The following is a 26,484-nucleotide window of genomic DNA, read 5'->3' as shown; positions in this document are numbered from 1 at the left end:
CATCTGGGATCTTAAATGCTAGCAAGCAGCCATCTCAGATGCATCAATGATTCTCAACCCACCTGGATCAAGGGAGAATGCAGAACACCAAGAACATAAGATAATAACGAGCCCAAGAGACAGAAAGGACTACATGAACTAGAGACTACATCATCCTGAGATCAGAAGAACTAGACAGTGCCGGGCCACAACCAATGACTGCCCTGACGGGGAACATAACAGAGATCCCTTGAGGGAGCAGAACAGTGGGATGCAGACCCCAAATTCTCATAAAAAGACCAGACTTAATGGTCTGACTGAGACTGGAAGGACCCCAGTGATCATGGCCCCCACACCTTCCGTTTACCCAGTACGGGAACCATCCCCAAAGCCAGTTCATCAGACATGGGTTGGACTAGACAATGGGTTGGAGAGGGATGCTGGTGAGGCGTGAGCTACTTGGTTTGGGTGGACACTTGAGACTATGTTGGCATCTCCTGCCTGGAAGGGAGGTGGGTGGGTAGAGGGGCTTAGAAACTGGCAAAATGGTCACGGAAAGAAAGAGTGGAAGGAGGGAGTGGGCTGTCCCATTGGGGGGAAAGTAATTGGGAATATGTAACAAGTTGTGTATAAGTTTTTATGTGAGAGACTGGCTTGATTTGTAAACTTTCACTTAAAACACAATAAAAATTATTAAAATAAAAAAAAAAGAAGGTGACCCATGATTGCTTCAACAAGCTCTCAGAACTAAGACTCAAGGAATCTTCTCGATGAAGGTGCAATTCTGGAATTACCGGATACAGAATACAAAAGATTAATATACAGAACTCTCAAAGATATCAGGAAGGAAATGAGGCAAAATACAGAACAAGCCAAGGAACACAAAGATAAAGCAGCTGAAGAAATTAAAAAGGTTACTCAAGCACATAATTAAAAATTTAATAAGCTGCAAGAAACCATAGAGACTGCAATCAGAAATTCAGAAGATTAACAATAAAATTACAGAGTTAGAAAACTCGATAGAAAGTAAGAAGAGCACAATTGAAGAACTGGAAGGCAGAATTACTGAGATAGAAGATAAAACTCTTGGGACCAATATATTTGAAAAGAAACCAGATAAAAGAATTTTAAATGAAGAAATCCAAAGAATCATGTGGGACTTTATCAAGAGAAATAACTATGAGTGATTGCAGTACCAGAACAGGGAGGCTTAACAGAAAATACACAGGGAACTGTTGAAGATTTGTTGGCAGAAAACTTCCCTGATATCATGAAAGATGCTCATCAAATTCCACATAAGGTGATCTCAAAAGAAAGTGACCGAGACATATAATAATCAAACTTGCCAAAATCAAACATAAAGAGAATTTTAAGAGAGGCTAGGGATAAAGGAAGTCACCAAAAAAGGAGAGTAAATAATAATAAACTTGGACTACTCAGCAGAAATCATGGAGGCAAGAAGGCAATGGGATGACTTACACAAAATATTGAAGGAAAAAAATTGCCAACCAGGAATCAAACCATAACCCTGGCCCTCTGGCCTTAGCCCTCTAACTCTAGCCCCTAAGCCCTAAGTCCCAAAGCCCCTAAGACCCTAAGCCCTTAGGTCCTAACTCCCAAGGCCCTAAACTCTAACCCTAACCCAAACTCTAACCCCTATACCCTAAACCCTAAACCCTAACACCTAACTCCTAACCACCCTAACCTTAACGACCCTAACCCTAACCCTAACACTCGAACCCTAACCCTCTAACGCTAACCTGAAACCCTAACCCTCTAACTCTAACCCTCTAACCCTAGCCCTCTATTCCTAGCCCTAAACCTAACCCCAACCCCCAAACCCAACGCCAAACCCTAAACCTCAAATCCCTAGCCCTAAACCTAAGAATGAGCCTAAGCCTAACCCTAAACTGTAAACCCTAACACTTAAAACCCTAACACACAAAACCCTAACACCCTTAGCCCTAACACATTCAACCCTAACACCCTAAATGCCAAAACCCTAAACACTAACACCCTTAACCCCAACCCCTAAACCCTAAACTTAAACGCTAAACCATCTAACCCTCTAACCCTAATACCCTAACACTAAACCCTAAACCCTAACCCCAGCCCCCAGCCCTAACCCTCACTTTAAGCCTTAAACCCTAAACCTTAAGTCCTAAACCCTAGGCTCTAAGCCCTAAGCCCTAAACCCTAAGTCCTAAAACCCTAAACTCTAAGCCTTAAGCCCTAAACATAACCCTCTAACCCTAAACCCTAAAACCTTACCCCAGACCCATCCCACACCCCTAAACCTGAACCCCTAAACCCTAGCCCTAACCCCTAACCCTAAACCTCTAAACCATACCCCTAATCTTCTAACCCTAAACCTCCAACCCTAACCCTCTAACCCTAACTCTCTAACCCTAACCACAACACCAACCCCAACCTCTGAACTCTGAAACCCTAACCCCCTAACCCTAAGCCTCTGAACCCTAAGCCTAAACCCTCTAACCCTAAACCCTAACCTTCACCCCCTCACACCCTCACCTTCTCACTCCCTCACTCTATAATCTTCTCAACCTCTAACCCCTTCACCCTCTAACCCCTCTCTCTAACTCCCTCAATCTCTAACCCCCAAACCTCTAACACCCACCCTCTTACCCCAAACCATATATCCCAAACAAACCCAACACCAACTCCAACCCTAAACCTAAATCCTGACCCCTAAAACCTAACCCAAACCCTAATGACTAAACCCCAAAACCATAAACCCCCAAAACTGTAAACCCCAAACTGCAACCCCTAACACCTAACCTGTAAATCCAAACTCTAACCTCAAACCCTAAACCTAAGCCTAACACCTAACCCCAACAGAAAAACCCTAACCCAAACCCTAACAACCCTAACCCTAACAACCCTAACCCTAACATCCCTAACCCCAAAACCCTAACCCCAACCCCTAACCCCAAACCCTAACAACCAGAACTCTAACAACCCTAACCCTAACATCCCGAACCTCAAACCCTAACCCTTTTTGTTAGCAGCCGTAGCACTTAACCACTAGCCACCAGGGTTTCCATGAGCAGTCACAGGAATAGACATATGCACACCCGTGTTCACTGCGACATTATTCACAGTAGCAAAAAGATGGAAACAACCTCAGTGCTCGTCCACAGAGGAATGGATAAACAAACTACGGTACATACACACAGTGGAACACTACACGACAATGAAGACCAATGATGAATCTCCGAAACATCTCACACCATGGATGAATCTGGAGCGCATCATGCTGACTAAGTCAATCACAAAACGACATATACACTAAGAGACCACTATCATAAAAACTCATGAAAACATTTACACACAGAAACAATCCTTGATGTTCACCAGGCAGACGGAGAGTGGGTAGAGAAAAGCTAACTAAACAATAACCAAAAAAAACAAACCCACCGCCGTCGAGTCGACTCCAGCTCATAGAGACCCTATAGGACAGATTAGAACTGCCCCATAGAGTTTCCAAGGAGCGCTTGGTGGATTCGAACTGCAGACCTTTGGTTAGCACTGGTGGGTCTTAACCACTATGCCATCAGGGTTTCCAACCAAACGACAGATATGTGGTAACTCTGGTGAAGGAAGAGACGGTACACAAGACTGGGAATCAACCTCAGCCTCACTCTAACCCTAACCATAACCCTAAACCACTTGTGCCCTAGCCTAGTAACCCCAGCCCTAACCCCAGCCCCCAGCCACCTAAAACCTATACCCCTAAACCTAACTCCCAAACCTCTAACCCCCCAACCTGAACCCCTAACACCAAACCCTAACCCCTAATCCTCTAACCCTTCTGCATCTCTGGGCCTCTCGACTCTCCGTCTATTTTCTCCCTCCAAATCCTACTAACACTCAGTGGAATTTTGAAGTTTCAGCTGTGCTTTGCTTCTTGTTGTCTCCACCGGTCCCATCAAGGCACTGCATCATTTATTTGCTCTGCTTCACTATTGAGTTCCAAAACCATGGCTTAGAATCACCTGACACTGAACCTCAGCGATTCAGCGCAAGGCCGCGAGAGGGCGTGCGCACCGCCGGTTCTGTTCTGCCCACCAGACCCTCCGAGCATGGGAACCTCCTGGACCTAAGACGGGACGAACTGGGTACCCCTCCAGTGGCGACAGCAGAAGCTTTTCTTCCCGAGGGACCCAACGCCCCAGGGCGCTCTCTCAATACTCCCATTAATGCTATGATTATCCTAACCCACTCCTTCTGCGAGACCTAGTGGGTCCTCGACCAGGCCCAGCCTTCAGGACCCGCACCCCCCTGCTGTGGTCATGTACAGGAACCTGCAGGGCCGCTCCCTCCCCGCCCAAGCTCTGCCCCTCCACACCCTGATGCCCTGCAGGCCTCTACTAGGTCCCCGCCCAGGGGAGAGTTGTCGCCCCGCACGGGGGGGGGGGGCACGAGGAAACATTCGGAAACCACCCCCCAGGCACGAAGCCGACTGCCCGTATTGAGACCGTGTGAGCAGGGCTGCCCCGCCGACTGGAGCCTGCAGGGCATCACTCACGTTTGTCAGCTTCTCACTGCCCTCTGGGCTCAGGGTCCCAGAACAGCCAATCCCCTCCCCGGGGCGGGGGGGCGGTCCGTCCGCAGGGGCTGGAAGATCGGGTTGGTGCCCATGGCCGGAGCACTTAAAACCCTTAGAAACCCTCATAAACCGTCAGCTCCAGACCTTCAAATGTCAGCCCGAGAGACACCTAATCTCCAACCTAAAAAAAAAACCACACCTGTTGCCATCGAGTCAATTCTGACTCATAGCGACCCTATACGACAGAGTAGAACTGCCCCACAGAGTTTCCAAGGAGCGCCTGGTGGATTCAAACTGCCGACCTTTTGGCTAGCAGCCTTAGCATGTAACCACTACGCCACCAGGGTAACCCACTGAACCCACTGCCACCAGGGTAGAGGCTCCAAATCCCACCAGTTTGAGGAACCCTCAAATCCCCTCAGCACCAGAGACCGCGTCCACAGCTACCGCTACACAGCGCCGCACAAACGTTTAAGTTAACAAACAATATGGGCGCTCAGGACCCCTTCCTGCTACCCCCACCCCCGCCACCCAGAGGGGGAGCGGGACCCGGCATCCACACTGTTAACAGACACTGAATCGCTGCTGCTTCCACAAGGAGTAGGATCCCCGCGCTGCTCCACAGATTCCCAGGACCCCTTCCTTTGCAGATGGGGCCGGGGCCGCGCCGACGCCCCAGCCCCGAGAGTAGACCAGCCGGGCGTGGGTGCGGGCGCGGGGTGCCTCAGCCTCCCAGGCACAGCGCCCAAAACAGTAAGGGGCAGCGGGGCCTTGGGCGGGGGATCCCTCTCTCCCCGCCCCTGGCACCCTACGGAGTCTGGTGGGGGTGGGACGACGAACGGGGGCGAGTGCCCCGTCCTCAGTCTGGAGTCTCACCCCCCCCGGGCGAACTCTGGGCCTTGGTTTCCCCCCCTGGCAGAGGGAGCAGGTGGGGGGCGGGGGGGCAGGCGCCCATCACCCAGCTTGGCCCGCAAACCCGCCCCGGGCAGAGGAGGGACCTGGGCGCAGCCCTGGACACGGCCTTTCTCCCCAGGCCCTTCAAGCCCCCAGGCCCGAGGGCACTCCGCAGCTGGATCCTGCGGCTGGACCCCGCCCCCGCAAATCCATGGGGATGCAAATTTCGGAGACCAGCTGCGTCTCCCGGGCCAGAGGCTCCCTCTCGCAGCCCTTAGAGTGGCTGCGTCCGCCCGCCCCCGCGCCGCGTCCGCCCCAGGGGATCACTTGGGACGGGGTACGCCGGAGGGGGCGATGCCAGCTGCTAACCCAACGTCCGGACTCTCCAACCTCTGGAGCCCACGGGGTGCTGGGACTGGGAACCGCCCTCCTGGCGCCTTCCCTCCACACCTTCGAGGGGCCGGGCTTCTTCAGTCTGGGAGCGGGTCCCTCCACCCACCTGCCGGAGTTTCCTACCTTTCAGAAACCACGGCACGGAAAGCAGCACGAACACCGTCCGCTCTAAGGCGCGCCATTCCGCCCGGGCCCCTCACCACCCGTCCCGGCGCTTCCGGGAGTAACTGGCTGGACGGTGAGGAACATGGCTGCCGGCCCCGCCCAGCGGCTCGGGTGTGGGGCGGGCGTGGGGGGGTTGGGCCTCCAGAGGGGAGGGTGGGGTCTAGAAGCAAGGACAATGCCAAGGTGTGTGGGGTGAGGAGACGGGAGAGGTCAGGAGAGGGCCCTCTTGCGTGCAGAGTTAAGTATTGGAGGTGCAACGGTTAAGTGCTTGGCTAACTGAAAGGTGGGCCGTTGGAACCCCCAGCTCAGGGGTTGAAAAGATCTGAAGATGGGCTCCCGTAAAGATTCTAACCAAACAAAATCCGAACCAGTTGCTATTGAATCAATTCCGACTCATAGTGACCCTATAGGGCAGAGTAGAACTGCCCCATAGGGTTTCTAAGACTATAAGTCTTTACAGAAGCAGACTGCCATGTCTTTCTGCAAATAACTAACTGGTGGATTCGAACTGCCCACCCTTTGGTTAGCAGCCGAGCTCTTAACCACGGTGCCACCAGGGCTGCGCCATAAAGACTGCAACCTAGGAAACCTTGTGAGGCAGTTCTAAGTTGTCATACAGGGTTGATATGAGTCAGAATCTCCTGATGGCACACAACCATGATTGTACTAAGAAAAATTCCTCCAAGCATCTGCCTACATGACCCCTGAAGCACATATGCATGCACGCTATCAAAGCAGTGCGGCCAAAGACAGGAAATTGGGATAGAGACATTATAGAGTGGACAGTGAAAAGTGATTTCTGAGGGGCGTGCAGCTCAAGCGGAGGAGGTAGCATACAACTAAATGCCCTTCTCCTTCTATTGTTCAATGGTCTTCAGAAAGAATGTGTCCCAGGAATTAACTGTAGCCCAGGAGAACTTGAAGACAGCAAATACAGAGGACCAGTCAGGATGCTTCTGCAGTGGTCAGGGTGAGCAGTGATGGTGGTAGTGCAGCTGGGAACAGTGGGCAGGCTTGAGGTGTACTTTGGAGCTTGAGCTGCCAAGAATTGCTGGTCAATCAGACGTATGGGATGAGGGGAATGGAGAATCAAAGGAGACTTCTAGCATTCAGGCTACCATGAGCCCATGGTCACCAGAGCCATTCTCTACCATGTGGAAAACCATGGAGGAACAAGCTTGAGAAAATGACCAAAAGATTTTTTTCTGTACATGTTAGATTTGGATGTCTGAGGTCATCCAAGTGTGGAGAACAGTTCCCAGCTGTGGATACCACTCTGAGGTAGAGTAGTTTTCTGGGTTCTAAGAATTTGAAGATCATCAGCCTATAGCTGATTTGAAAGCCACTGGTGGTGCAGTGGTTATGCATTTGGCTGCTACCAAAAGGTCTGCAGTTTGAATCTACCAGTCGCTCCTTGGAAACCCTGTGGGGAAGCTCTACTCTGTCCTATAGGGTCCCTATGAGTGAGAATCCACTCAATAGCGACTTTTGTTTTGTTTTGTTTTAATACTAAGCTCAGAAAAGTTGTGTGTCAGGGTTGTATTTTTTCACAATACTTATTCAAGCAGTTCGAATCTACCAGCCACTCCTTGGAAACCCTATGGGTCAATTCTACTCTGTCGTTTAGGGTCGCTATGAGATAGAACTGACCCAACAGCAATGGACTTAGAACTTGGACTTAGAGGAGCCCTTTCTTTGTCAAAGCTGAAAGTTTTACTTCATACTTTTTAAAAACTGCCATGTTTCATGCTACGTGGCTACACTTACAGGAGCATTTTTGGTGCTAACTTGACTTGTTCTTGGTGAAGGGCTCTGTATTCATTTTCTAGGGCTGCCATAGTAAATTACCAAAAACTCAGTGTCTTTAAAAAAACATATAATCCATACAGTCCAAGAAGCTGGATCATATGAAGTAGAAGGGGCACGAGGATTGGAGGAAGACTCATTAACAGCCTAGACATGCAGATGACACAACCTTGCTTACTGAAAGTGAAGAGGACTTGAAGCACTTACTGATGAGGATCAAAGACTTCAGCCTTCAGTATGGATTACACTTCAACATAAAGAAAACAAAAATCCTCACAACTGGAACAATAAAAAAATCACAAGAAAGAGAGAAAATACTGAAGTCACCAAGGATTTCATTTTACTTGGATCCACAATCAACACCCATGGAAGCAGACTTTGAGAAATCAAATGACATATTTTATTGGGCAAATCTGCTACAAAAGACCTCAAAGTGTTAAAAATCGAAGATGTCACTTTGAGGACTAAGGTGTGCCTGAACCAAGCCATGATATTTTCAGTCGCCTCATGTGCAGCTAAAGCTGGACAATGAATAAAGGAGACAAAAGAACTGAAACTTGAATTATGTTGTTGGTGAAGAATAATGAATATACCAAGGACTGCTAGAAGAATGAACACACCTGTCTTGGAAGAAGTACAGCCAGAATGCTCCTTAGAAAGGTGGGTGGCAAGACTTGGTCTCACGTCCTCTGGACATATTATCAGGAGGAATCAGTCCCTGGAAAAAGACATCGTGCTTGGTAAAGTAGAGGGTCAGTGAAAAAGACAAAGATCCTCAATGAGACAGATTGAGACAGTGGCTGCACCAGTGGGCTCAGACATAGCAATGAGAAAGGCCCAGGGCTGGGCACTGTTCCGTTCTGTTGTACACAGGGTCGCTATGAGTTGGAACTGACCCAACAGCACCTAACAACAACATCATAAACTCACTAGATCTCCTGGGGATAGAATGTCACATTCACTGTAGAATAGATAGAGTTTCTTTGTTTGTTTGTTTACCATATTTACTAATACTATGATTTACATTTGATAACTTCCACAATCAGTTGGATCGCTTTTCTTTGGAATGGACACAAACATGCATCTCTTGCAGTCTGTTGGCCAGGTACCTAGCTTACAAATTTCTTTGCATAGTGGAGTCGGCATGTACAGGGCTGCATCTGTTTGTTGAAACAACTCAGTGAGTATTCTGTCAGCTCCTGGAGCCTTGTTTTTCGCCAGTGTCTTCAGTGTAGCTTGGACTTCTTGCTTCACTACTACCAGTTCTTCATCATGTGCCACCTCATGAAACGACTGAAAGTTGACCATTTCTTTTGGTACTGTGACTCTGTGTATTCTTTGCATCTTTTGTGTGTGTGCTTTAAGTGAAACTTTACAAATCAAGTCAATCTCTCATACAAAAATTTGTATACAGCTTGCTATGTGCTCCTAGTTCCTCTCCCACTAATGAGACAGCACACTCCTTCTCTCAGCCCTGTATTCCCCGTGTCCATTCAGCCACTTTCTGTCCCTCTCTTCCTTCTCATCTCCCCTCCAAACGGGAGCTGCCCACATAGTCTTATGTGTCCACTTGAGACCAGAAGGTCACTCCTCACCACTATCATTTTCTATCCTATAATCCAGTCCAATCCCTGTCTGAAGAGTTGGCTTTGGGAATGGTTCCAGTCTTGGGCCAACAGAAGGTCTGGGGACCATGACCTCCAGGGTTCCTCTAGTCTCAGTCAGATCATTAAGTTTGATTTTTTTATGAGACTTTGAGGTCTGCATCTCACTGTTCTCGTGCTCCGTCAGGGATGCTCTGTTTCGTTCCCTGTCGGGGCAGTCTTCGGTTGTAGACGGGCACCATCTAGTTCTTCCGGTCTCAGGCTGATGTAGTCTTGGATTTACGTGGCCATTTCTGTCTTTTGGACTCATAATTACCTTGTATCTTTGGTGTTCTTCATTCTCCTTTGCTCCAGGTAGGTTGAGACCAATTGATGCATCTTAGATGGCCGCTTGATAGTGTTTTTAAGACTGCAGATGCCACTCACCAAAGTGGGATGCAGAATGTTTTCTTAATAGATTTTATTATGCCAATTGACCTAGATGTCCCCTGAAAACATGGTCCCCCAACTGCTGCCCCTGCTACTCTGGCCTTTGGAGCATTTGGTTTATTCAGGAAACTGCTTTTGGTTTAGTCCAGTTATGCTGACCTCTCCTTTATTGTATGTTGTCTTTCGCTTCACCTAAAATAGTTCTTGTCTACTATCTAATTTGCAAATATCCTTCTCCCTCCCTTTCTCCCCACCCTCATAACCATCAAAGAATATTTTCTTCTCTGTTTAAACTATTTCTTGAGTTCTTATAATAGTGGTCTCATACAATATTCGTCCTTTTGCAACTGACTAATTTCACTTAGCATAATGCCCTCCAGATTCCTCCAAGCTATGAAATATTTCACGGATTCATCATTGTTCTTGATCTGTGTGAAGTATTCCATCGTGTGAATGTACCACAATTTATTTATCCATTCATCTGTTGATGGGCACCTTGGTTACTTCCATCTTTCTGCTATTGTAAACAGTGCTGCAATGAACATGGTTTTGCATATATCTGTTCATATAAAGGCTCTTATTTCTCTAAGATATATTCCAAGGAGTGGGATTGCCATATCCTATGGTAGTTCTATTTCTACCTTTTTAAGGAAGTGCCAGATTGATTTTCAAAGTGGCTGCACCATTTTAAATTCCCACCAGCAGTGAATAAGTGTTCCAGTCTCTCCACAACCTCTCCAACATTTATTATTTTGTGATTTGGGATTAATGGCAGCCTTGTTGGAGTGAGATGGTATCTCATTGTAGTTTTGATTTACATTTCTCTAATGGCTAATGATTGTGAGCATTTCCTCATGTATCTGTTACCTGCCTGAATGTCTTCTTCGTTGAAGCACCTGTTCCTATCCTTTGCCCATTTTTAAAATGGATTATTTGTCTTTTTGTTATTGAGTTTTTGCAATATCATGTAGATTTTAGAGATCAGATGCTGATCGGAAATGTTATAGCTAAAAACTGTTTCCCAGTCTGTAGGTAATCAGTTTACTCTTCTGGTGAAGACTTTGGATGAGCATAAGTGTTTGACTTTTAGGAGTTATCTAATTTCTCTTTGGGTACTTGTACATTGTTAGTAATGTTTTTGTTACAATCCCACCCTAATCCTCTTTAACATAAAATTACAATCACAAAATGGAGGACAGCTACAGAACACTGGGAATCAGGGCCTAACCAACTTGGTACACACATTTTGGGGGGGACATAATACAATCCATGACATCCACCTTTTAGTATATTTTGGGGACTGGCTCTTTTAGTCAGAAATAGGTTGAATAAAAGTGCTTACTTACCAGCAGTTTCCCAACAGTGTTGGTGACGGATCCCCAGTTGGATACACACAATCACACTGACGTCATTTGCGGTGCCTCAGCAAGTCCCACTTGCCTTCATAACACTGATCTCTAGAACAAAACACAGCTCTGTAAGCAAGTCAGTTAAAAATAAAGGCATTGGATATTGAACATCACTAAAGACATAAGTGCATATTGGTTCTGTGTTGGTTGCCGGAATCTAATTCTCTTGATTAATTCATATTTTTTGTAGATATTTTTCTTGCTCCATATACCCAGAGCTCTGTGTACATATAATGAACATTCTACACGTAGGTTTCTCACAAATATTACCCAATATCATTCATTTTTTTGACCATTCACTCAATGTTCAAGAATAAATTGAAGTATAGGAAATATTCTTACGGTTATTTAACTCTAAGGATGAAGAAATTGCATAGCGGGTCTTGGCTCCCTTTAGAAATTCTCTACCTGATGCAGTTCCACACAGCAACACGGGCCTTCATCTCAGCACAGGAAGAAAGACAGCTTTGTCTCAATATTTGCCACTGCTCTTCACCTTCTACTAAGGTAAAAACTCTTCAGCCTACCAAGAGCATTGTTCAAGAATTGGCTCCAAATCTCTCCTTGAAAATTACAGTGAAAAATCTTATAAAAATGTTAAGTTTTATTATTAGGCAAACCACTATTTCATCAAATCATCGTCTCTATATAAATTTTTCACCACTATGTTTTTTTTTTATGTGGCTTAAGACAACAATCAGGTGTGTAATAATGTGTATATCATTACATTTCAAATTATAAAGTGATGTTCCAATGGTTTAAAGAGTTGGAGGGACTATTGTGGCTAGGGAATACTGAATCAAAAAATATTTTGACATGAAAGTTTCAACAACAAATATGTTCCATAACTATAGGTGTACTTGTAGGTAAATGTTTAATGTAATAATTCAGATGGTTAAAAAAGACAAAAACAAATAAAAACACATTAAACAGCAGAATAAGTCGATAGATATCTATTGTCATGACAGATACAAACAGAAAACAAAGAATAAAAAATAAGTGCAGCAGAGGTTACCAGCGTTATGTAAAAGAGAGGAGCGTCTTGACACCGAAATAAAATAGCTAGATGCTTCAAAATGTGCATCCAGCAGCTTTTCCCTTTAGCAGGTGTTGCAATTTCTGATTTATTGGAATTAAACTAGTTGTCCATGTCATTCAAGTATTATTTTAATGCAATAAATCATTTTACAAGTCCCATGCTGTAGAAAAAATGCTTAAATCATTACATAAACATAGCTTTGCTCACAACTCTTCCCATTCTGAATGCATTACTTTTCCCTTTACCACTTCCTAAATAGCTGTGAAAATCTTCACAGTGCTGTAAACCCAAGTTCTAGTCCCACCACCATTTTATGTGATACTGATCACTGTGTGTCCCTGTGAAGTCTTTTTTTTTTTTAACATCCTATATATATATATATTTTTTATAGCACTATGGTCACTATTGTCGATTCAACATGTTTACTGCCTTATTGCGCTCTTTACCTGTTGTTGAAGCCTTGTTATTTACTTTTAAATGTCTTTCTTATTTCTCTACCTTAACACTTAAAACAGTGTTTCATTTTATTTGCTGTTGTTTTTTTCTTTTATTATATTCTCGTCCACTCAGAGTTCAGGCATGATTAAAAAGTAATTACATTTTTGTGGAGACAGAATGGGATTTAGAATCAAGTTTCAATTACCTGGGTTTTACTTCCTTCATTGACTAGCTGTATATCGGCAATACTTACTGACTATAAAACTTAATTTCAACATTTGTAAAACAGGTTACAATCTATCTATGCTTTTTTTAGATATATACATTTCTTTTTAATTTCAAAATATAAATTCACCAAAAATGATGTTAACATTTAGATTTTTCTTGTGTTAAAAAAAACTAAACCAAACCTGTTGTCATCAAGTTGATTCCAACTCATACCGACTCTATAGGACAGAGGAGAGCTGCCCCATAAGGGCTTCCAAGGAGTGGCTGGTGGATTTGAACTGTAGGCCTTTTGGTTAGCAGCCAGGTTGGAATCCGCTACATCACCAGGATTCCTTTCTTGTAATAAGTAAGATAAATTGATAAGCTTATATTCCAGCTATGTATTTAGTGCATGAAATATGTCAAAGAGAATTATGTAATGTTTAAAATTTTAAATGTAAATTGATCAAAAATTATAATAAATTCCAAATAAGTAAGATAAAATGATTAGCTCCAGTTCTCAGTAGGGGTTTAAATGCCTTTGAGACCAGTTGGTTCTCCTGTTTTCACCCATTCTCAATGGCACAAACTCAGCATCAGTCTCTGAATAGTGATTATGATACTAACACAGTAGACAGTCAGGAGTGGTTGGGCTACTATTTTCACATGTTTTGCTTGCTAATAGATTTAAATTATCTTTACTGTCTAATATTTCTTATCTTTTACTTTTGGAGAACGAAGTCAATTGTTCATGTCGTATTATGTATGGTACAGCCCAGAGTGTTTGTAGTGTTCAATACTTTAAATTTCTCACCACTTTCATCATTACTTTTTTGTATAGGAAACTCAGGAATCAAATAGGTATTTTATACTGTCCAGCAATGCTTACATTGTAAGTATAAAGTGGGAGCCATTATAACGTTAAGGGAAATATCATTGATACAATGTTGGCTTTTTAATTACGCAGATTTGTATTTGTAATCCCACTCTGCCCTTAATTGGCTGATGACTTTAAGTATGCTTCTTTACTTTCCATAGCCTTGATTTACTCACCCACAAAATGGGATGATGACCCTCATCTGGAAAGAATATACATATATATATACATATATATATATATACACACACATACGTATGAAACTTACTTCTGACAATGGATGAAACAAAGCCAATACTAACAAATATTGCTATTTCTTCTATCTGCCTTCTTTACTCACTCCAAGCTTCTAGACAGTTTGCTCAGATACATTTCCTTCCTTCCCGTCTTCTTTCTTTCTATGCTACCTCTTTTTGTTTCCCTTTCAGTTTCATTGTGAATTCACAAAAACTACGTTGAATTTCAGTGTTTATATGCTATTGGGGGTATGCATCTAAGTAAGCAATTTACCTTCCTGAAATTAAAATATAGATAATTCCTGCACTGCCTGCCTCACATGGCATGCGAAAGTTATTTAAAATACTAAGAAAATATAAATATGTTACTTATTATCTATTGAATCCATACATCAGGCTAGATAATTTAACTGTCATGTTGAAGTGATAAATTTATAAATATAGATATTAATATTTTGTTATTAATGTAAGAAGAGTAAGTTAGAAACCTAATATGAAGAGCAGGTGAGGATTTCAAAAGGATTGGTTCTCAGAAGGGTAGGACTAGAACAGTAATAATCAAACAAAATGTAAAATATGTTCATAGCAGGAACATACAGAAGGTTGCTTCTACAATGGTGTTTAAAATAGAATAATGTATATTTGATTAGACAATCATTTATGGGAATAAAAAGATTAAGAAAATTTATCCTTACCTGCAAAATCTTAGAACCAAAAAACCAAACCAAACCCAGTGCCGTCGAGGTGATTCCTACTCATGGCGACCCTATAGGACAGAGTAGAACTGCCCCATAGAGTTTCCAAGGAGCGCCTGGCAGATTCAAACTGCTGACCCTTTGGTTAGCAGCCGTAGCACTTAACCACTATGTCACCAGAGTTTCCACAAAATCTTAGAAGCAACAACATATTCATCATATTTCATCCAGAACATTCCTGATGTCCTGCAGTCATGCATTTGAACTCATTTGTGCAGAAACATTCATTTTTATAGCTACTTACCTTCCTGGTGGTTACATCATTGGCTCCTAAAGACCAGAAAAAGAACCAAATGCAATCTGGCTGTCTTGACTGGGTCCCAAAGAAGACTCTTAAAGTTAAACAAATGAACAGAAATATCTTAAACAAGCAATATCTTCTAGGTGCAACTGCTTGTGTGCGGCACGAGGAAAATAAACACTAATCAAGGTAACTTAATTCTCAGTGAAATGAAACCTCATATGGAAACATGGGAATTTTACTCTTCCTTGATAATTATATCATCTAGAATCATCTCATGTGAGATTTTTATCATAAAGGAAGGGTTCATGGAAAGGAGATGCCTGACTGGAGCCAGCTGTGGATTATTCTTAATTGCCTCTCCACTCTCACATTCCCAAAAGGAAGGAGGATATCAGGGCTTAATATGACTCAAGTAAAGCATGAGAAAATGGAATATGTTTACAAATGTCAACACAACTATTTGTAAAATAATTCGATATTTATTAAATCTTTTTGTGAGAAATGAAGTGGCTCTAATCAGACTTAAATAAATGGGTTGACTAATTTTTTTTTTGTTAATATTTGAATGTACCATGCAACTAGGTTGATGGAAGTTGTATATAAAAGTTATCCAAATCACTCAGTAGGATGATTTCGAAGAATCTGAAAAAAGTTAGGAAAATAAATTTGAAATACTGTGGCACTATGAGTCAACCAGAATTACAGAGCGTTCAGTAAATTGGAGTAAAAAAGAACTGAAGGTATCATTTTCAAATTGATTGTTGTTGTTAGGTGCCATCAAGTCTGTTCTGACTCATAGCCAACCTATGTATCACAGAACAAAACACTGCCTGGTCCTGTACCATTCTTAAAATCGTTACTATCCTGGAGCCCATTGTCGCACCCACTGTGTCAATCTCTCTCTTTGAGGGTCTTCCTTTTTTTCCGCTGATCCTGTACTTTACCAAGCATGATGTCCTTCTCCAGGAACTGATCTTTCCTGACAACATGTCCAAAGTATGTAAGACACAGTCTCGCCATCCTTGCTTCTAAGGAGCATTCTGGTTGTACTTCTTCCAAGACAGATTTGTTCCTTCTCTTGGCAGTGCATTCAATATTCCTTGCCAACGCCACGATTCAAAGGTGTCAATTCTTTTTTGGTCTTCCTTATTCATTGTCCAGTTTTCACATGCATATTGGGCGATTGAAAACACAATGCCTTGGGTCAGGCACACCTTAGTCTTCAAGGTGACATATTTGCTTTTCAACACTTTAAAGAAGTCCTTTGCAGCAGATTTGCCCAATGCAATGCGTCTTTTGATTTCTTTCTTTTTTTTTTTTTAATTTTTGTTGTGCTTTAAGCGAAAGTTTACAAATCAAGTCAGTCTCTCACACAAAAACTTATATACACCTTGTTACATACTCCCAATTGCTCTTCCCCGAATGAGACAGCCTACTCCCTCCCTCCACTCTCTCTTTTCATGTCCATTCCTCCAGCTTCTAACCCTCTCTACCCTCTCCTCTTCCCTCCAGACAGGAGATGCCAACACAGTCTCAAGTGTCCACCTGATCCAAGAAGCTCACTCCTCACCAGCATCCCTCTCCAACCTATTGTCCAGTCCAATCCCTGTCTGAAGAGTTGGTTCCTGTCCTGGGCCAACAGAAGGTCTGGGGGCCATGACCACCAGGGTCCTTCTAGTCTCAGTCAGACCATTAAGTCTGGTCTTTATACGAGAATTTGGAGTCTGCATCCCACTGCTCTCCTGCTCCCTCAGGGGTTCTCTGTGTTCCCTGTCAGGGCAGTCATCAGTTGTAGCTGGGCACCATCTAGTTCTTCTGGTCTCAGGCTGATGTAGTCTCTGGTTTATGTGGCCCTTTCTGTCTCTTGGGCTCTTAATGACCTTGTGTCCTTGGTGTTCTACATTCTCCTTTGATCCAGGTGGACTGAGACCAATTGATGCATCTTAGATGGCCGCTTGCTAGGGCCGAAGACTCCAGATGCCAGTCTCCGAAGTGGGATGCAGAATGTTTTCTTAATAGATTTTATTATGCCTATTGACTTAGATGTCCCTTGAAACCATGGTCCCCAAACCCCTGCCCCGGCTACTCTGGCTTTCGAAGCGTTCAGTTTATTCAGGAAACTTCTTTGCTTTTGGTTTAGTCCAGTTGTGCTGACCTCCCCTGTATTGTGTGCTGACCTCCCCTGTATTGTGTGTTGTCTTTCCCATCACCTAAAGTAGTTCTTATCTACTACCTAATTAGTGAATATCCCTCTCCTTCCCTCCCTCCCTCCTTCCCTCCCTCCCTCCTTCCCTCCCTCCCATCTCTCTTAACCATCAAAGAATATTTTCTTCTCTGTTTAAACTATTTCTTAGTTCTTATAGTAGTGGTCTTATACAATACTTATTCTGTTGTAACTAATTTCACTCAACATAATGCCTTCCAGGTTCCTCCATGTTATGAAATGTTTCACAGATTCATCACTGTTCTTTATCAATGCGCAGTATTCTGTCATGTGAATATACCATAGTTTATTTATTCATTCATTCATTGATGGGCACCTTGGTTGCTTCCATCTTTTTGCTATTCTAAACAGTGCTGCAATGAACATAAGGGTGCATATATCTGTTCCTGTAAAAGTTCTTATTTCTCTAGGATATATTCCAAGGAGTGGGATTGCTGGATCTTATGGTAGTTCTATTTGTAGCTTTTTAAGGAAGCGCCAAATTTATTTCAAAAGTGGTTGTACCATTTTACATTCCCACCAACTGTGTGTAAGTGTTCCAATCTCTCCACAACTTCCCCAACATTTCTTGTTTTGTGTTTTTTGGATTAATGCCAGCCTTGATGGAGTGAGATGAAATGTCATTGTAGTTTTGATCTGCATTTCTCTAATGGCTAACGACCATGGATATTTCCTCATGTATCTGTTAGCTACCTGAATGTCTTCTTTAGTGAGGTGTCTGTTCATATCTTTTGACAATTTTTTAATTGTGTTATTTGTCTTTTTGTAGTTGAATTTTTGCAGTATCATGTAGATTCTAGGGATCAGGCACTGATTGGAAATGTCATACCTAAAAACTTTTCCTCAGTCTAGGTAATCTTTTAACTCTTTTGGTGAAGTCTTTGGATGAGCATAGGTGTTTGATTTTTAGGAGCTCCCAGTTACCTGGTTTTTCTTCTGCATTATTAATAATGTTTCATATACTCTTTATGCCATGTATTAGGGCTCCGAACAGTGTCCCTATTTTTTCTTCCATGATCTTTATCATTTTAGATTTTATATTTAGGTCTTTGATCCATTTTGAGTTTGTTTTTGTGCATGGGGTGAGGTATGGGTCTTGTTTGATTTTTTTGCAGATGGATATCCAGTTATGCCAGCATCATTTGTTAAAAAAAAACTGTCTTTTCCCTATTTAACTGTTTTGGTGCCTTAGTCAAATATCAACTGCTCATATGTGGATGGATTTATGTCTGGATTCTCAAATCTGTTCCAGTGGTCTATGAATCTGTTGTTGTAGGAGTACCAGGCTGTTTTGACTACTGTGGCAGTATAATATGTTCTAAAATCAGGTAGAGTGAGGCCTCCCACTTTATTCTTCTTTTCCAGTAATGCTTTACTTATCATTAAAAAATGTCATTGGACTCATTAGACATGGATTGGACGGGACAATGGATTGGAGAGAGAGATGATGAGGAGTGAGCTACTTGTATCAGGTGGACACCTGAGACTATGTTGGCATCTCCTGTTTGGAGGGAAGATGGGACGGTTAGAAGCTTACAAAATGGTCACCAAAAAAGAGACTGGAAGGAGGGAGCGGGCTGTCTCATTGTGTAGTAAGGCGTATATTATAAGTTTATATGTGAGAGACTGACTTGATTTGTAAACTTTCACTTAAAGCACAATACAAATTATTTTTAAAAAGTTGGAATTTGGCTCGGAATTGCATTAAATCTATAGATTGCCTTTGGTAGAATAGACATTTTTATAATGTTAAGTCTTCCTATCCATGAGCAACGTATGTTTTTCCACATAGGTAGGTCTCTTTGGGTTTCTTGCAGTAGTGTCTTCTAGTTTTCTATGTTTAGGTATTTTACATCTCTGGTAAGATGTATTCCTAAGTATTTTATCTTCTTCGGGGCTATTGTAAATGGTATTGATTTGGTGATTTCCTCTTCGATGTTCTTTTTGTTGGTGTAGAGGAATCCAACTGATTTTTGTATGTTTGTCTTGTATCCTGATACTCTGCTGAACTCTTCTATTAGTTTCAGTAGTTTTCTGGAGGATTCCTTAGGGTTTTCTGTGTATAAGATCATGTCATCTGCAAATAGAGATACTTTTACTTTTTCCTTGCCAATCTGGATGCCCTTTATGTCTTTATCTAGCCTAATTGCTATGGGTAGGACCTCCAGCACAGTGTTCAATAAGAGTGGTGATAAAGGGCATCCTTGTCTGGTTCCCTATCTCAAGGGGAATACTTTCAGGCTCTCTCCATTTAGGATGATGTTGGCTATCGGTTTTGTATCAATGCCCTTTATTATGTTGAGGAATTTTCCTTGTATTCCTATTTTGCTGAGAGTTTTGTCATGAATGGTGTTGAACTTTGTCAAATGCCTTTTCTGCATCAATTGATGAAATCATGTGATTCTTGTCTTTTGTTTTATTTATATGATGGATTACATTAATGGTTTTTCTAATGTTGAAACATTCCTGTATACGTGGTATGAATCCCACTTGGTCATGGTGAATTTTTTTTTTTTGATATGTTGTTGAACTCTATTGGCTAGAGTTTTGTTGAGGATTTTGGCATCTAAGTTCATGAGGGATATAGGTCTGTAATTTTTTTTGTGTGTGTGATGTCTTTACGTGGTTTTGGTATCAGGGATATGGTGGCTTCATAGAATGAGTTTGGGAGTATTCTGTCCTTTTCTGTTCTCTGAAATACCTGTAGTAGTAGTGGTGTTATCCCTTCTCTGAAAGTTTGGTAGAACTCTTCAGTGAAACTGTCCGGGCCAGAGCTTTTTAGGGGGGGGCAGTTTTTTGATTACCCTTTTCGCTTCGTCTTTTGTTATGGCTCTATTTAGTTGTACTACCTCTGTTTGTGTTAGTTTAAGTAGGTAATGTGTTTCTAGGAATTCATCCATTTCTTCTAGGTTTTCAAATTGTTAGAGTACAATTTTTCAGAGTAATCTGATATGATTCTTTTAATTTCAGTTGGGTGTGTTGTAATATCGCCCATCTCATTTCTTATTCGGGTTATTTGGTTCCTCTCCTGTTTTTCTTTTGTCAGTTTGGCCAGTAGTTTATCAATTTTGTTGATTTTTTTCAAAAAAACTAGCTTTTGGTCTTATTAATTCTTTCAATTGTTTTTCTGTTTTCTATTTCATTTAGTTCTGCTCTAATTTTTATTATTTGTTTTCTTCTAGTGTCTGTGAGTTTTTTGTTGTTGTTGTTGTTGCTCTGTTTCTATTTCTTCAAGTTGTAGAGATAATTCTTTCATTTTGGCCATTTTTTCTTTTTGTATGTGTGCATTTATTGATATAAATTGGCCTCTGAGCACCGCTTTTGCTGTGTCCCAAAGGTTCTGTTAGGAAGTGTTTTCATCTTATTGGATTCTATGAATTTCTTTATTCCATCCTTATTTTTTTTTTTTAATGTCTTCTATAATCCAATCTTTTTTGAGCAGGGTATTGTTTAGTTAGTGTTTGATTTCTTTTTCCTGCTTTTCCTGTTATTGATTTCCACTTTTATGGCCTTCTGGTCAGAGAAAATGCTTTGTAATATTTCAGTGTTTTGGATTGTGCTAAGGCTTGCTTTATGACCTAATATGTGGTCTATTCTAGAGAATGTTCCATGTGCACTAGAAAAGAAAGTTTAGTTGGTTGCTGTTGGGTGGAGTGTTCTGTATATGTCTATGAGGTCATGTTAGTTGATTGTGGCATTTAGATCTTCCGTGTCTTTACTGAGCTTCTTTCTGGATATCCTGTTCTTCAGCGAAAGTGGTGTGTTGAAGTATCCCAGTATTATTGTGGAGCTATCTATCTCACTATTCAATGCTGATAGAGTTTGTTTTATGTATCTTGCAGCCCTGTCATTGGGTGTGTAAATATTTAATATGGTTATAGCTTCTTGGTGTATTGTCCCTTTAATCATTATATAGTGTCTTTCCTTATCTTTTCTGATGGATTTAACTTTAAAGCCTATTTTGTCAGAAATTAATATTGCTACTCCTGCTCTTTTTTGCTTATTGTTTGCTTGATATATTTTTTTCCATCCTTTGAGTTTTAGTTTGTGTCTCTAAGTCTAAGGTGTGTCTCTTGTAGGCAGCATATAGACAGATCGTGTTTCTTTATCCAGTCTGAGACTCTCTGACTCTTTATTGGTGCATTTAGTCCATTTACATTCAGAGTAATTATGGATAGGTGTGAATTTAGTGCTATCATTTTGATGTCTTTTTTTGTGTATTGACAGTTTCTTTTTCCCACTTGATTTTATGTGCTGAGTAGATTTTCTTTATATATTGTCCTTTCCTCATATCTGTTGTTGTTGATTTTGTTTCTGCTGAGTCTCTATTTTTTTTTTTTTTTAATGAGTAGGGTAGCTTGTCTCCTTTGTGGTTACCTTATTATTTACCCCTATTTTTCTAAATTTAAATGTAACTTTTATTTCTTTGTATTGCCGTATTTTCCACTCCATATGGAAGGTGTATGATAACATTTCTTACTCCCTCTTTATTATTCTAATGTTGTCTTCTTTTCTATGATAACATTGCTGTTACCCTGTTTTGAGGGTTTTTTTTTTTTTTTTTAAATAATCTTGCTTTGTTTTTTTGGATTTCCCTATCTGGGTTGACTTCTGGTTGCTCTGCCCAGTGTTCTAGTCTTGGGTTGATACCTGATATTATCGATTTTCTAGCCAAAGAACTCCCTTTAGTGTTTCTTGTAGTTTTGCGTTGGCTTTTATGAATTCTCTAAACTTCTGTTTACCTGGAAATGTCTTAATTTCACCTTTATATTTGAGAGACATTTTTGCTGTATATATGATTCTTGGCTGGCAATTTTTTCCTTCAACTTTTGATATGTCATCCCATTGCCTTCTTGCCTGTGTGGTTTCTGCCTAGTAGTCCAAGCTTATTCTTATTGGCTCTCCTTTCTAGGTGACTTTTCCTTTATCCCTAGCTGCTCTTAAAATTCTTTCTTTATCTTTGGTTTTGGCAAGTTCAAGTATAATCTGTCTTGGAGACTTTCTTTTGACATCTGCCTCATGTTCAGTTAGACGAGTATCTTGGATAGATATCTTCTCCTCTTTCATGATATCAGGGAAGTTTTCTGCTAAAAAATCTTCAACAATTTTCTCTGTATTTTGTGTTATCCCTCCCTGTTCTGATACTCCAATCATTCGTAGGTTATTTCCCTTGATACAGTCTGCCATGATTCTTAAGCTTTCTTCATTTTTTAAAAATTCTTTTGTCTGATTTTTCTTCAAACATATGACTGCCAAGTGCTTTATCTTCAAGTTCAGAAATTCTGCCTTCCATTTGCTCAAATCTGCTTCTCTGGCTTTCTATTGAGTTGTCTATTTCTTTATTTTTATTGTTAATTTTCTGAATTTCTGATTGCTGTCTGTCTATGGATTTTTCCAGCTTATGAAATTTTTCATTATGTTCCTGAATAATCTTTTTAATTTTTTCAGTTGCTTCATCTGTATGTTCCTTGGCTTGTTCTGCGCATTGCCTTATTTCCTTCTTGATGTCTTGAAAGGTTCTGCATATTAATGTTTTGTTTTCTGCCTCTGGTAATTCCAGAAATGCACTTTCATCTAGAAGATCCCTTGATTCTTTGTTTTGAGAGTTTGTTGAGGTAATTATGGTCTGTTTCTTTATGTGACTTGAAATTGTTTTTTTTTTGAGCCATCTATAAGTTATTGCATTAGTTTATTTTATGTTTGCTTACTGTGTCATAGCTTCTTGCTTTGTTTTGTTTTGATATGCCCAGATGGTTGCTTGAGTGAGCTAACTTGATTATTTTCACTTTTGGAGCTCAGATGTCCTCTCACCAGATGGTTAGAGCTGTTATCAGGTAGATCAGTCTAGGAGTGCATTCAGTTTTCTTGTGTGAATTCAGCTCAGGTGTCTAGGTAGCTGATCATCAAGTGTGTGGTGCAGGCTGTGTCCCACACCCTTAGAGGGGCAGGGGTGATTGGTGCAGGTACCTGTATCTGGTTGTAGCAGATGGTCATACTCTGAACAAGGCAGGGGGCTGAGAATCATCCCCCAAGTGTCTCTGAGGAAAGTGTGCCCCTATTCCCTAGAGTGTACAGTTGGGTGGGTTCTTCAGACGGACCATGGGCACCCAATATTTTTGGTTGTAAGGACTGAGAAGTACCAGTTATCCTCAGACCTCTTTTGCGGGTGGCTGGGTGACCTGAGTGGAGCCATCTGTCTTTAGGCCCCTGATATGGGTAGGTGAGGACCCTGTTTAATAGGCAAAGCAATGTCAAACATCAAACACCCACGTCTCCACCACACAGCTGAAATAGTTGGTGTTTGCCAACAGGGGCCTATTCTCCTGAAATAGGCCCAGACAGGTCCATGCAGAGGGGAAAGGTTGTCAAAGTCCACAGACCGTTTATGTCTGATCAGGAGCTGCTTCTGTCCTGAGCTTCCCCAGTTAATGGAGCTGGTAAATTATGTTTTTCCCCAATTGCAAATTTATTCCTTCTCAAAGCCCGTGAGGATAGGTCTAGGCTCTCAACAGGACCTATCTCAGGCCCAGGGAAGTCAGCCACTGAAGCCATCTTGGGATGGGGGGGCGGGGGGGCAGAGTGGGGGGTGCAGTGAAATATATGCAGGTAATTAGCTTTTGCTGAGAGCGCCATTCTTCTCTGGTTCCAGAGGTCTGAGTAGGCTGTATGGCTGGCTGCTTCTCCCTGAGGAAACTGTGGCCGAACACTAGTACCAACCCGCCACTGCAGCTCCTGGGAATGGGGCCTAAGGGCTCCCCATGATTCAGGTCTGGTAACTCCTCTCCACTTCTGAACCATCTCTTCCTCCCCCTGCCCCTCAGTTCTTTTTCTAAGCTTGCCTTTGACACTCAGGGCTCCTAGCTTGTCATAAATATACTTGTTTCACTTGTTTTTTTCAGGTGTTTGTTGTAAAGAGAGCTTGCTGGAAGCGCCTGTCTATTCTGCCACCTTGGCTCTGCCTCTGGAAATAGCATCTTTTGATTTCTTGATTGCTGCTGCTATGGTATTGATTATGGATCCAAGTAAAATGAAATCCTTGACAACTTCAATCTTTTCTCTGTTTATCGTGGTTTGGCTTATTGGTCCAGTTGTGAGGATTTTTGTTTTTTTGTGTTGAAGTGTAATCCATAATGAAGGCTGTAGTCTTTGATTTCCTCAGTGAATGCTTCAAATCCTCTTCACTTTCAGCAAGCAAGGTTGTGTCATCTGCATAATGCAGGCTGTAATGAGTCTTCCTCCAATTCTGATACCTCATTCTTCTTCATACAGTCCAGTTCCTCAGATTATTTGCTCAGCATAGAGATTGAATAGGTATGGTGAAAGGACACAACCCTGACATTCACCTTTCTTCACGGTAAACTACTCAGTCTCCCCATGTTTTGTCTGAACAATTGCCTCTTGATCCATGTACAGATTCCTGATAACACAATTATGTGTTCTGGAATTCCCATTCTTCACAATGTTATCCATAATTTGTTATGATCCACACATAGTCGAATGCCTTTGCATAGCCAGTAAAACACAAGTAAACATCCTTCTGGTATTCTCTGCTTTCAGCCAGGATCCATCTGACATCAGCAATGATATCCCTGGTTCCACTCCCTCTTCTGAATCTGGCTTGAATTTTTTGCAGTTCTCTGTTGTTATACTGATATTCAAATCTATTAATGTCCCGTTTATCTTACCATTAGTAAGGACCAGTTATAAAAATATATAAATGGTCACCTAATGGTATTAAAAATATGATATTCAAGTCAGCTATTATAGGGACATCTTTGGTTTAGGGTCTGTCAAAACCAATATGCCTATTGTTCATAGGAGACACCTGTGATATCTCACTGGTTTCTAGTCATGCTTGTAGAGCAAGTCAAAATTTCACCCAAGCTTCTGTCAGTATTAATTATATAAAATACATATGGGTTGGGATGGGTGTATATCATCGCCATTATCATCAGCAGCAGCACTTTTTTTGCATTATCACTAAATCAGTTAAAATTTGTGTTAACTGGGTTAAAAAAAAAAAAAACCTGAGTTCAAACTTGTATAATAATTACAGGTGCATGAACCCCTTCTAGAATAAATAAACAGTTGACCTAATTAGACAACATCTGGTTTAATTCATGCTCCAGAAATAATCACGACAAATGGGATTACTGTTATTGGTGAAATGGTTGGGTTATATCCTTGGAACTGGGCTTGAACTCTATCCTAGTTGATTGACAATCCACAAGTTTCATTGACTTAAAATGTGGGGATATTTCTCATTTATAATACCTCTTGGGTGTGAGTCAAGTGCAAATCTGCTCTGTATTATCATCTTTTCTAATTTCATTTCTGGTTAGCAGCTCTTATGTTAGTCACTATCATGGCAAATGCATAGGAATATGGATGGAACCAGGTAAATGGCACTTAATTCTTCTGTTTGAATGTGGAATCTTTCACTTCATTCATATTCCATTTGCCCAGCAAGTCATATGGCAAATCCTGACGTGGAAGAGATGAGAAATACCCCGCTACTCAGGATGCACCAAGGATAACCCTCTCCCTTGTTTCTAGGTATAGTGAATTAATCATATACTTCATATACCATTAGGTCTGTATTTGGCTTCCATATCATGTTCCTATATTAGTCATGGAATCGACTCGAAGGCACTGGGTTGGGATATTAGTCAGAATTTTACTACAATAATGATGCATAAAAGACAACCACAAAATCTTAGTGACATGTAATAAAAAGTATTTCATGCAACTCTACAAATCAGCTAGGTTTTGAGTTCAGGTTGTTTCCATGCATCTCTTAATTTCCTTGGACAAGTTGAAGGGGCGGCAGACACTTGAGGCAAGTTCATCTCATGGTAGAACTTCAAGCTTTCAGAGGAGAAGTCTCTTACAGACTAGGCTGGGAAACACCACACTCACACTCATATCCACATTCCATTAACCAAGTAACATGGCCAAGACTAGTGACAATGGGTCAGGAAATATACTCCTCCCATGGAAACAGTGTAGGTCTGTGGGGAGGGGGGCAAGCAGGGGAATAATGTCAATATTTGGTGACTAATAATCTAATCTACACAAGTTGCATTCACTCATCCAAGAAATACTTTCTGGACACAAATATTTTTTTCAGATACCAAAGCAGAATTCAAAGTATATGCATTCTAGTTGTTGTTAGCTGCCATCAAGTTGGTTCCGAGTTACGGTGACTTTATGCA

At 41.6% G+C, this 26,484-nt stretch overlaps 1 long non-coding RNA gene across 3 annotated transcripts in view; it reads right to left on the bottom strand.

The window, feature by feature from the left end:
• The window catches only part of LOC135229843 (uncharacterized), a 207,446-nt gene extending 201,380 nt beyond the window's left edge, over positions 1-6,066 (bottom strand). For all 3 annotated transcript variants that reach the window (XR_010320508.1, XR_010320509.1, XR_010320510.1), the window contains exon 1: positions 5,960-6,066. This is a non-coding gene — a long non-coding RNA (uncharacterized LOC135229843). The remainder of the gene's footprint in view (positions 1-5,959) is intronic.
• Between the last annotated feature and the right edge of the window lie 20,418 nt (positions 6,067-26,484).

This window comes from Loxodonta africana, unplaced genomic scaffold, assembly GCF_030014295.1.
Source record: "Loxodonta africana isolate mLoxAfr1 unplaced genomic scaffold, mLoxAfr1.hap2 scaffold_56, whole genome shotgun sequence".
In the NCBI taxonomy this organism is placed as follows: Eukaryota; Metazoa; Chordata; class Mammalia; order Proboscidea; family Elephantidae; genus Loxodonta; species Loxodonta africana.
This window is presented reverse-complemented; position numbering and strand designations above follow the sequence as displayed.